Below are 11,798 nucleotides of genomic sequence, written 5' to 3' on the forward strand. Positions count from 1 at the left end.
GGTCTGTTCTCCCACGTGCCTGGTGACAGGACGAGGGGGAATGGGCTTAAGTTGTGCCAGGGGAGTTTTAGGTTGGATGTTAGGAAGAACTTCTTTACCGAAAAGGTTGTTAGACATTGGAACGGGCTGCCCAGGGAAGTGGTGGAGTCACCATCCCTGGAGGTCTTTAAAAGACATTTAAATGTAGAGCTTAGGGATATGGTTTAGTGGGGACTGTTAGTGTTAGGTCAGAGGTTGGACTTGATGATCTTGAGGTCTCTTCCAACCTAGAAATTCTGTGATTCTGTGATAGTCATGTCTCCCAAAGACACCTGCCTCTTCTACACTATTTATTCCATAAGACTTGTTGTGGTTTAGCCCACACGAGCATTTAAGTGTCACACAGCCACTCGCTCACTCTCCCTGAGCTGGGATGGAGGAGACAATGAGAGAGATAAAAGTGCAATAATTCATGGGTTGCATTAAAGACAGTTTATGAGGTAAAGTAAAAGACACGTGCATAAGCAAAACAAACTAAGGAATTCATTTGCATGATGTCATATGGTATAGAATATCTCTTTGGTTAGCTGTGGTGGTTTTAGTCAGCTGGGCAGCTGAACTCCACCACAACTGCTCTCCCACTCCCCTCCTCAGAGGGAAAGGGGGAGAAAATACAATGGAAAGGGCTCAAGGGTTGAGATAAGGACAGGGAGGTCACTCAATAATTATCGTCACAGGCAAAACAGACTCAGCATAGGGAGATTAATAATTTTTATTACCTATTAATAACAATGGAAAGCTAAATAATAATAATAATTTTAAAGAAAACTAAAAACACCTTCCCCCCATCAACCCTCTTCTCCATCCTCCCCTCGAGCGGTGCAGGGTAATGGTGAATGGAGTTTGTGGTCAGACTGTAATGCTTCTGTTACATTAAGAGGTGTAGCCAATTAGCCATTATAAGTCCAGTGGGGTTCAGAGTACTGAACTATCATGATCACGGATTCACAAGTAACGTAGCATACCCTCACTCTAGTCATGTTCCATGAACTACCTCAGCCACACTTGAAGAGTTTGGTCGTATTCAATGAGAACTATCACAGATAGGAACAATGCAATCTAGTGCAATTTATTAAAGCAACAGGTACACAGGTTCTTTGGATTGCTGGCGATAAATTCACTGTCTGCAAAAGCACACTAGCATGCCAAAAGTACACAGGTAACACAGCCTGGCTATTAATGTGTTAAATGGCACAAAGACTCTATAGACATTTCTAAGTTTCCCGGAGAGGCATTTGATATAACTAAGTGTTCAAATATTACCCAAAGGCGTCCCAATGGGGGTGAAGAGAGACTCAGCCTATCGACTGATCCCAGAAGTCACACTGGTATCTTCTGTCACATCCCCTCTCTCAAGCCAATTTATATTATTTTCTATCTTTTAGGTGGAGCTTAAGTGACTGTAGTCATGCATATCTTGGTTATGATTGGTGAAAAGTTTTCTCACTTTCGTTTAAAGGTATAGGCTCCAAGAAATTCAGAGTGTGTGCTCAGTGAGGGGTGGTCGCACCTTGGAGGCAGGTAGCTTTTGGGATGGAGGTGTGTTTTGGTATTATAATGAGATTATGATGAACAAAGTTCACTAAAGTATTTTGTCAAAAACATGACAGGTCGTTGGATCAGGGTAGCAAATGTGCAGCTTATTGGTCTCAGTGTGCACAAGAACAACCAAGTCCCCATCTTGTCACAGAGCCTAGCCGCAGTGTCTCCACTCCGCTCCACACTCTGTACTGTTCCTTAGAGTCAGCACATCAGGTTCCCCCAGTGTGATAGCATCTAAGGTTAGGGAACACTTAGGTAGTGCAGCTACACTCCATCCTGAAAGCTTCTTCAATGCTGTACATTTTTCTTAAAATGTGAATATCAGTTTAATTTCCCAAGTCACCTCAGGCAATTATTCCACACACTTCATCTCTGCCGCTCCTTCATGGTCACTCTCTTCCCCTGCTCCAATGTGGGGTCTTTCCCAACGGATGCAGTCCTCCCCAAACTGATCTTGTGTGGGCTTCCCACAGGAAGCAGCTCTTCAAGAACTGCTCCAAATATGGGTCCGAACCATGGGTTCCACCCATCAGGAGCAAACTGCTCTAACACGGGTCCCCACGGGCGGCAGCTCCTACCAGATCACTTGCTCCTGCGTGGGCTCCTTTCCACAGGCTACAAGTCCAGCCTGGAGTCTGCTCCAGCAGGGGTTCTTCAGAGGCAACAGCCTCCTTCAAGTCAGATCCACCTGCTCCACCGTGGGCTACTCCACAGGCTGCAGCATGGAGATCTGCTCTGCCGTGGTACACCATGGGCTGCAGGGGGACAACCTGCTCCACCATGCTCCTCTCCACAGGCCACAGAGGAACTTTGTCTCTGGCACCTGGAGCACCTCCTCCCCCTCCTTCTTCACTGAACTTGGTGTCTGCAAAGCTGTTTCTCATTCCTCTCTCTCCCAATTCTTGTTATGCAGCATTTTTTTTCCCTTTCTTAAGGGAAAAATGATCTCACAGAGGCACAAACATCGCTTATTGGCTCAGCTCTGGATAGTGGCAGGTCCCTTTTGGAGCTGGCTGAAACTGGCTCTTATCTAACATGAAGCAGCTTCTGGATTCTTCTCACACAGGCCACCTCTGCAGCACTCCCTGCTACCAAAACCTTGTCATGCAAACTCCATACATCATCCTGGGTCAGCTGTCCTGGCTGTGTCCCCTCCTGACTTCTTGTGCACCCCCAGCCTCCTTGCTGGCAGGGTAGCATGAGAAGCAGAAAAGTCCTTGGGTCTATGCAAACACCATTCTGCAACAACTAAAAACATCAGCATGTTATCACCACTATCTTCATCAGAAATCCAAAACACACAACTATGTGAATATCTATGAAGAAAATTAATTCTGTCCTAGCCAAAACCATGACAATGGGGCAACTTCTCTGGGCATTCTGTTCCAGTGCCTCACCACCCTCTGAGTGAAGAATTTCCTCCTAACATCTAATCTAAACCTTCTAAATCTAACATCTAATCTAAATCCTATCACTGTCTGCTTCTGTCACACTCTTTTTTATAAGCCCCCTTTAAAGTATTGCCTTCCCCGCTACCAAATCCTTGTCACGTAAACCTAATATAATGTATAAACAATGAATCTCCATGCATTTCTTAAGTTTTGTCTCATGTACACAATTATAACTTTACCAACAAATAATATTATATATTTGAAAATAGAAGTGTACCAATAAGGGATCATATGTATTTCTGGCAGTGTTGACTTGTAACTTTTAAAGTACCTTTAAACAGTGAGTTAAAAGCTGGGATATCATAGAATCATAAAATGGCTTGGGTTGGAAGGGACGTTAAAGATTAGCTATTTCCACCCCCCCTGCAATAGACAGGGATGCCACCCACTAGATCAGGTTGGCCAAGGTCCCATCCAACCTGGCTTTGAACACCTCCAAGGGTGGGTCAGCCACAACTTCTCTTGGCAACCTGTTCCAGTGCCTCACTACCCTTACAGTGAAGAATTTCCTCCTAATGTCTAGTCTAAATCTATCCTCTTTTAGTTTAAGACCATTCCCCCTTGTCCTATCATTATCTACCCGAGTAAAGAGTCCTTCTCCAACTTTTTTATAAGACCCCTTTAGGTATTGAAAGGTTGCAATGAGGTTTCCCCAGAGCCTTCTCTTTTCCAGGCTGAACGTCCCCAGCTCTCTCAGCCTTTCTTCGTAGGAGAGGTGTTCCAGCCCTCTGATGATTTTGTCTCTCCTCTGGACTTGCTCTAACAGGTCCACATCTTTCTTGTGCTGAAGGCCCCAAACCTGGATGCAATACTCTAGGTGGGGCCTCACGAGGGCAGAGTAGAGGGGGACAATCACCTCCCTTGACCTGCTGGTCACGCCTCTTTTGATGCAGCCCAGGACACAGTTGGCTTTCTAGGCTGCAAGTGCACACTGATGGCTCATGTCGAGCTTTTTGTCCACCAAAACCTCCAAGTCTCTCTCCTCGGGGTTGCTCTCAATGAGTTCTTCTCCCAGTCCGTACTGTTAAATGTTACTTTCTGGACTTTTTCAAGGACCTTACTGTCCTTTTTATATTGTAGAGACCAGAACTGCACACAAAATTCAAGGCGAGGCCACAACAATGCTAAATATAGTGAGAGAATCACCTTTTTTGACTGGCTAGCAATGCTGTGAAATTTAAAGTGACTCAAATAAGGATAATGTGAAATTCGTAGTGTTACGATCCTTTTTATGATACATAAAGACCATAAGGTCTTGTCTGATCTTGTTTGACTGCCTGTGTATCAGACCATTAACTTTCACACAGTTGCTCTTACACTGAATGTAATGCCCTTGCATTGAGCATAACTGTTTCTTGACTAAAATGTGAAGTGTCCAAGATGCAAGGAATCCACTCTTGATTTGAGGATTCTAAGGATGCAGGATCTACAGGGGTTTTGTTTTAATCGTTGATCATTAAATCCAGCCTTTAAACTAGCACCACCAAGTCCACCGTTAAGTCATGTCACTAAGCTCTACATCTACATGCTTTTTGAAGACCTCCAGGGATGATGACTCAGCTACTTTCCTGGGCAGCCTGTTCCAATACTTCACAACTCTTTCAGGGAAGAAATTTTTCCTAATATCCAACCTAAACCTCCGCTGGTTCAACTTAAGGCCATTTCCTCTTGCCTTATTACTTAGTGCTTGGGAGAAGAGACCAATTCCCACCTCACTATAGCCTCCTTTAAGGTAATTTTAGAGCATGATAAAGTCTCCCCTGAGCCTCCTTTTCTCCAGGCTAAACAACCCCAGCTCTCTCAGCCGCTCCTCATAAGACTTGTTCTCTAGATCCTTCACCAACTTTGTTGCCCTTCTCTGGACACACACTTCTCTGGCACCTCAACATCCTTCTTGTTGTGAGGGGCCTAAAACTGAACACAGTATTCGAGGTGCAGCCTCATAAGAGCTCAGTACAGGGGGACAATTACTTCCCTAGTCCTGCTGGCCACGCTGTTTCTGATACAAGACAGAATGCCTTCTTGGATACCTGAGTGCACTGCTGGCTCATATTCAGACGGCTATCGACTTGGTTTCCAACAGGACCTTCAGGGCCTTTTCTGCAGAGCTGCTTTCCAGCTGGGTAGCCTCCAGCACGTGCTAGTGCCTGGGGTTGTTCCTTCCCAGGTGAAGGGTTCTATACTTCTCCTTGTTGAACTGCATGAGATTTTTGTTAGCCCACCTCTCCAGCCTATCAAGGTCCCTCTGGATGGCAGCATGACCTCTGGTGAGTCAGCCACTCCCCCCAGTTTCATGTCATCCACTAATTTATTGAGGGTGTACTCTACCCCATCATCCAGATCATTAGTGAAGATGTTAAACAGGACTGGACCCCTGAGGTACTCTGCTCATTACTTGCCTCTAACTACACTTTGCACCACTGACATCTACCCTCTGGGTGCATCTGTTCAGCCAGTTTTCAATCCACCTCGCTGTCTGCTCATCCAGCCCATACATCAACAGCTTGTCTATGAGGATCTTATGGGGGACAGTGTCAAGTTTCTTACTGAAGTCTAGGAAGATAATATCCACTGCTCCCCCCTCACCCATCAGGCTGATGACTTCATTATAGAAGCTTATCAAAAACTCCATTCAACTCTATTTGGGATTTAGCTTTCCTAACTTCATCCCTGGATGCTCTGACAATGTCTCTGTATCCCTCCCAGGTTACCCATCCTTGCTTCCACCCTCTGTAGGCCTCCTTATTGTGTCTGAGTTTGGCCAGGAGCTCCTTGTTCATCCATGCAGGCCTCCTATGGCATTTTTGCCTGACTTCCTCTTTGTTGGGATGCATCACTCTTGAGCTTGGAGGAGGTGATCCTTGAATATTAGCCAGCTTTCTTGGGCCTCTTCCCTCCAAGGCCTTATCCCATAAGGCTCTACCAAGCAGATCCTTGAAGCTGTTCAAAAGTCCTGTGTGTGGGGGTCGTTAGTGGAGAAGAGCTTTTGGTGGGTTGTGCAGGGTTTATTCCTGTGTAAATAAAGGTGTTGGTGAGTTTGGCAGGGAGATTTTTTATGTTGCAAGTGTTTGCCCTCCTTATATGCGAGGGCTATATGTTAAAAGGGCATTGAGAGAGCATCTGTCCCTGTTTATGGGGATGGATTTGTGACAATAATGAGTATCACTGTATGTGGAAAGGTGCAGGTTTGGGGAGAATTGTTCTGGGGTGCTTGCCTTTGCATGTCGAGAAGGCACAGGTTTGGAGGAGCAGTGCCAGGGGTGCCTATCCCTGTGTGTCAATAAGGATAAATGAGGCAGTGGAAAAGCATGCATGGAAAAAGGGCTATTTCTGTGTACATTCACCCCTCACCCAATCACCACCCTCTCGTGAGAAACAAAGTTGGAGCAGTGTGAGAACAGTAAAACAAAGATCACAAGTTCTCAAAACATAAGAAAGTAGAAATTAAAGGTTGAAAAAAAGAAAAATTGTACATATATGGTATAGAGCAGCGTCGAGTAGCTTGTGAACCTGTAGTACTCAGCCAATGAGGAAACGGGAGGTGATCAGGCATCGGGTAATAGGGAATAAAAGCTTATGATTTGTTTACTATAATGTGCTCCTGATTGACAGGACGCCCGCCATTGCAATCGTGAATAAAATAGCTTCACAGAAGGTCCTGTCTGAAGAAAATTATTTGAGATTTTTCTCACAATTTGGGGGCTTGTCCGGGATCTTGTTGCCTGCCAAAGATTTCTTGCTACCACAGACAGGAAGGTGCACCCTGCTGATTTCAGCATTCCCATTGGGGGTTGTGGGTCATCTCATTACGGTCAGCAAAGGACCGAGACTGTTAATTTGAAGACAGGCTCTGCAAAGCTCTGGGGAGAAAGGAAGCCAGCACTGACATACACAGACACAGCCCACATATAGTCCAGCCCGGATCGGGAACAGGCACAGGGATTACTGATGATAACCCGGACCGGGAAGCCGTGCACGGACCGAGGTAAGGGAAACTTTACTGTATCTTGCCTTGGTTTGGATTTGGGGAGACTCTTGTGTGGAGTGTGAATGAGATGCACTTTTAGTGCAAAGCGAGTGTGGAGTCCCGATCTGCGAGGCTTGGTAGTCCTGCGAGGGGATAAACGAAGTCTCCTCAACGCGGGGCCAGTGCCACCCCCCCCTTACCAGCAGAGAGGTTAGGAGTTTTAAGAAGTAAATGGAAGTCTTTAATTGAGACTATCAGAACAGTTAAATCCGTTTCTAAGGCCTAATTTGTATTCTGGGGGGGGGGGGGGGGAAATGTCAGTCCAGAGTATGTTAGAACTAACACCACCACCCCACCCCCCCCAGACCAAGAGTAATTTCGATAGAGCAGAAATATCCACTTAGCTAACTGCAGTAATAACAACCCACAACATAGAAATCATATGAGAGACTTGGGGTCAGAATTAGAAAGTACTCAGGGATGAATCCTGAGGACCCGGTAACCCAAGAGCTTTTTAATATTTATTTGGTGATTAAAGCCTGGCCAGATTAACAGAAAAAGCTCCAGAAGGTGGGAGGATGGAGTGAACAGTGTAGGTAGTATGAAGGTAGAATCACAGAATCATAGAATATCCCAAGTTGGAAGGGACCCATAAGGATCACTGAGTCCAACTCCTGGCTCCACACAGGTCTACCCAAAATTTTAGACCAAGTGACTAAGTGCACAGTCCAATCGCTTCTTAAATTCAGACAGGCTTGGTGCAGTGACTACTTCCCTGGGGAGCCTGTTCCAGTGTGCAACCACCCTCTCGGTGAAAAACCTCTTCCTGATGTCCAGCCTAAACTTCCCCTGCTTCAGCTTAACACCATTGCCTTGGGTCCTATCACTGGTGATTACGGAGAATAGGTCACCTGTCTCTCCACTCCCCCTTGCGAGGAAGTTGTAGACTGCGATGAGGTCCCCCCTCAGCCTCCTCTTCTCCAGGCTGAACAGGCCCAGTGACCTCAGCCGCTCCTCATACCTCTTCCTCTCTAGGCCCTTCACCATCTTTGTAGCCCTCCTCTGGACACTCTCCAACAGTTTTACATCCTTTTTGTACTGTGGTGCCCAGAACTGCACACAGTACTCGAGGTGAGGCCGCACCAGCGCAGAGTAGAGCAGGACAATCACTTCCCTCGACCTACTAGCAGTACTGTGCTTCATGCACCCCAGGATATGGTTGGCCCTCCTGGCTGCCAGGGCACACTGCTGGCTCATATTCAACTTGCTGTCAATCACAACCCCCAGATCCTTCTCTGCGGGGCTGCTCTCCAGCGTCTTGTCTCCCAGTCTGTATGTATAGCCAGGGTTGCCCCATCCCAGGTGCAGGACCCGGCACTTGCTCTTGTTAAACTTCATGTGGCTGGTGATTGCCTAGCTCTCCAATCTGTCCAGATCTCTCTGCAAGGCCTCGCCACCCTCGATGGAGTCAACAGCTCCACCCAATTTGGTATCATCAGCAAATTTTCTCAAAACACCTTGTAGTCTTACATCCAAATAGTTTATAAAAGCATTGAAAAGAATTGGCCCTAAAATGGAGCATTTTGGGACCCCACTGGTGACTGGCCGCTAGCCTGATGCAGTCCCATTTACCATAACACTTTGAGCCCTGCCTGTCAGCCAATTGTTCAACCATTGTATGATATTTTTATCTAGCTATATGCTAGACATTTTGTCCAGTAGGATCCTGTGGGAAACTGTGTCAAAAGCTTTACTGAAATCCAAAAAGATTACATCAACTGGTTTCCCTTGGTTGGCTAGATGGGTGATCTTATAAAAGGAAATCAAATTTGTTTGGCAGGACCTACCCCTCGTGAACCCATGTTGGCTGGGACTAATGACTGCATTGTCCCCCAGGTGTGTTTCAATAACTTCAAGGATCATCTTCTCCATAATTTTACCAGGCACTGACGTGAGACTGACAGGCCTGTAATTGCTACGGTCTTCTTTCTTACCCTTCTTGAAAATTGGCACAACATTTGCCAGCTTCCAGTCTACCGGGACCTCTCCAGATTCCCAAGATCGTTGAAAAATAATTGAGAGGTCCCACGATGATGTCAGCCAGCTCTTTAAGCACCCTGGGATGAATCCCATCTGGACCCATGGACTTGTATGGATCTAGGTGGAGCAGTAAATCCCGCACACTTTCAGGGTCGGTTGGGAGTTTGTCATTCCCACCACCATGGTCCTGCAGCTCAGGGCACCCTGGGTCCCAAAGCCCATCATCAGCGTTGAAGACAGAGGCAAAGAAGGCATTAAATGTTCTGCTTTGCCTATGTCCTTGTTTGTGAGATCTTCCCCATCAAGTAGCGGACCTATGTTTTCTTTGGTTCTCCTTTTTCTGTTCACATATCTATAAAAAATCTTTTTTATTGTCTATTGTTTTTATTGGTAGGTGTACGCCAGGATGGGAGATGAGAAGGAAAAGCAGAGAGCGAAACAAATGGTATTCACAGCATACTGGGTAGTGAGGCAGAGGGGGAGACAGAGGGCCCAGGATGGAGAGGAGAGAAAGAGAGATGAAGGAATGGCAGGCAAGGAAAGCTACCTGTGTTGCAGCCTAAATCCTAGCAGGCACAGGCTTTGAGAAGATGTTTTAAGTGTGGCCAGGCTGGCCACTTCAAATAGGAATATCTGGAGTGGAAGAAGGAGGAGAGATTGCTGTTATAAATTCAGAATAGGGGAGTCAGGGCTTTTCAGAAAGCTAGTTCCCTGATAAATGAAAAAGTTCAAGGGCTCCTCAAGTGTACCTCAATGGGGATCACTCTACAATCATTGTTATGGGCAAAACAGACTTAACATAGAAAGATTAATAAAATTGATTACCTATTGCTGGCGGGCTGGAGTGGTGAGAAACAGAGAAACAAGCTGGGGCACCTTCCCCCATCCACTCTCTTCCATCTCTTCCCTGCCCTGAGTTGCGCGGGGGGTTGGGAGTAGGGGCTGCCGTCAGTCTGTGGTGCTTCATTTCCCCCACTCCTTCACGGTCGCTCTCTCCCCTGCTCTGGTTTAGGGTCCCTCTTGCAGGACTAGGGATAGAATGATCACTAGGCAATTGTTGTATGCACCCGAGGCAGACTAATTTGTTGGTAAGGGATTTGATAATGAAATTGGGCATTCAAATAGTAAATTGTTAGGCTGGAATAACGTGTTATTAATGGGGTGCTCTCAGACCCTGGGAGCAAAGATATATTTGCCTTTGAGTGGAAAGACCCTGAAATGGGGCGGAAGCACGAATACAGATGGACAGTTTTATCTCAGGGGTTTACAGGGCAACCAATTTATTTGGGCAAGTTCTAGAACAGATTTTGGAGTAATTCCAACCTCCAGAGGAGGTGTTACTTGTGAAATGTGTTCATTTGATTCGTGTTAGTATGGAACAATGATAAGGCCGCATGATGAAATATAACCTTCTATCTAAGAAAAACAGAGTGATTAGTGTACATAGTTCTTTTATCATGCAAAGGAAGGGTCCAGCATGGTAAAAAATTTATTAGAACACTTAATATCTAGATATGGGATAATCCAGTACATTGATTCTGATCAGGGCACACACTTTACTTCTAAAATAATAAAACTGTTATGTCAATCATTAGGTATTCCATGGGAATACCACACTCCGTGGCACCCACAAAGCTCGGGGAAAGTAGAAAGAATGAATCAAACAATAAAACAACAATTGGCTAAGTTAATGATTGAGACACAAATGCCCTAGACGAAATGCTTACCATTGGCACTTTTAAACATTAGAACTAAACCACACAGTGAGACTGGATTATCACCATATGAAATGTTATATGGCATGCCTTATTCTCAAGGGATGCCCCTAGGGAACAATGTAGTTGAGGATCGTAGTATCCAGAAATATATAATTACCACTGGTAGAAGATTAAAAGAACTAAGAGAAACTGGGATGATGGCTTGTTGTGGGTTTATGTGACAAGGTTTTGGTAGCAGGGGGCCATAGGGGTGGCTTCTGTGAGAAGGATCTAGAAGCTGCCCCATGTTTGGTAAGGGCCCCGCTGCTGACCAGAACTGAGCCAATAAGTGATGTTGTTTGCACCTCTGTGAGAGCATATTTAAGACAGGGAAAAAAAACGCTGCACCACACAGCAGCTGGGAGAGTGAGAGGAGTGAGGAACAGCCTTGCAGGCGCCAAGGTCAGTGAAGAAGGAGGGGGAGAGGTGCTCCAGGCGCTGGAGCAGAAGTCCCCTGCGGCCTGTGGTGAGGACCATGGTGAAGCAGGATGTCCCCCTGCAGCCCATGGAGTACCACGGTGGAGCAGGGTTCCATGCTGCAGCCCGTGGAGGAGACCACGGTGGAGCAGGTGGCCCTGCACCGACGGAGACTGCGGCCTGTGGAAGACCCCTGCCGGAGCAGATTCCGGACCGGACCTGCAGCCCGTGGAGAGGAGACCACGCAGGAGCAGGTGACCTGGCAGGAGCTGCTGCCCGTGGGGGACCCAGGTTGGAGCAGTTTGCTCCCGAGGGATGGACCCCGTGGTACGGACCCATATCTGGAGCAGTTCTTGAAGAGCTGCTGCCTGTGGGAAGCCCACGCCGGATCAGTTCAGCAAGGACTGCATCCTGTGGGAGGGACCCCACAGCACAAGGGACGAGAGTGACTGAGAAGGAGCGGCAGAGAAGAAGCGCTATAGTCTGACCATAATCCCCATTCCCCCGTTCCCCTGTGCCGCTCGGGGGGAGGAGGTGGAAGAGGGCGGATGGGGGGGAAGGTGCTTTTGGTTTCTTTCCTTTGTT

The 11,798-nt window shown here is 46.7% G+C and overlaps 1 long non-coding RNA gene across 1 annotated transcript; it reads left to right on the plus strand.

Moving 5' to 3' along the window:
* The first annotated feature begins 6,889 nt into the window (after positions 1 to 6,889).
* Positions 6,890 to 9,677, plus strand: LOC118155648. Its single transcript, XR_004745929.1, has 3 exons — positions 6,890 to 7,017; positions 9,630 to 9,631; positions 9,667 to 9,677. It is a non-coding gene; the product is annotated as an uncharacterized LOC118155648 (long non-coding RNA).
* Positions 9,678 to 11,798: the final 2,121 nt, after the last annotated feature.

The sequence above is a fragment of the Oxyura jamaicensis genome, chromosome W, assembly GCF_011077185.1.
Source record: "Oxyura jamaicensis isolate SHBP4307 breed ruddy duck chromosome W, BPBGC_Ojam_1.0, whole genome shotgun sequence".
Taxonomy (NCBI): domain Eukaryota; kingdom Metazoa; phylum Chordata; class Aves; order Anseriformes; family Anatidae; genus Oxyura; species Oxyura jamaicensis.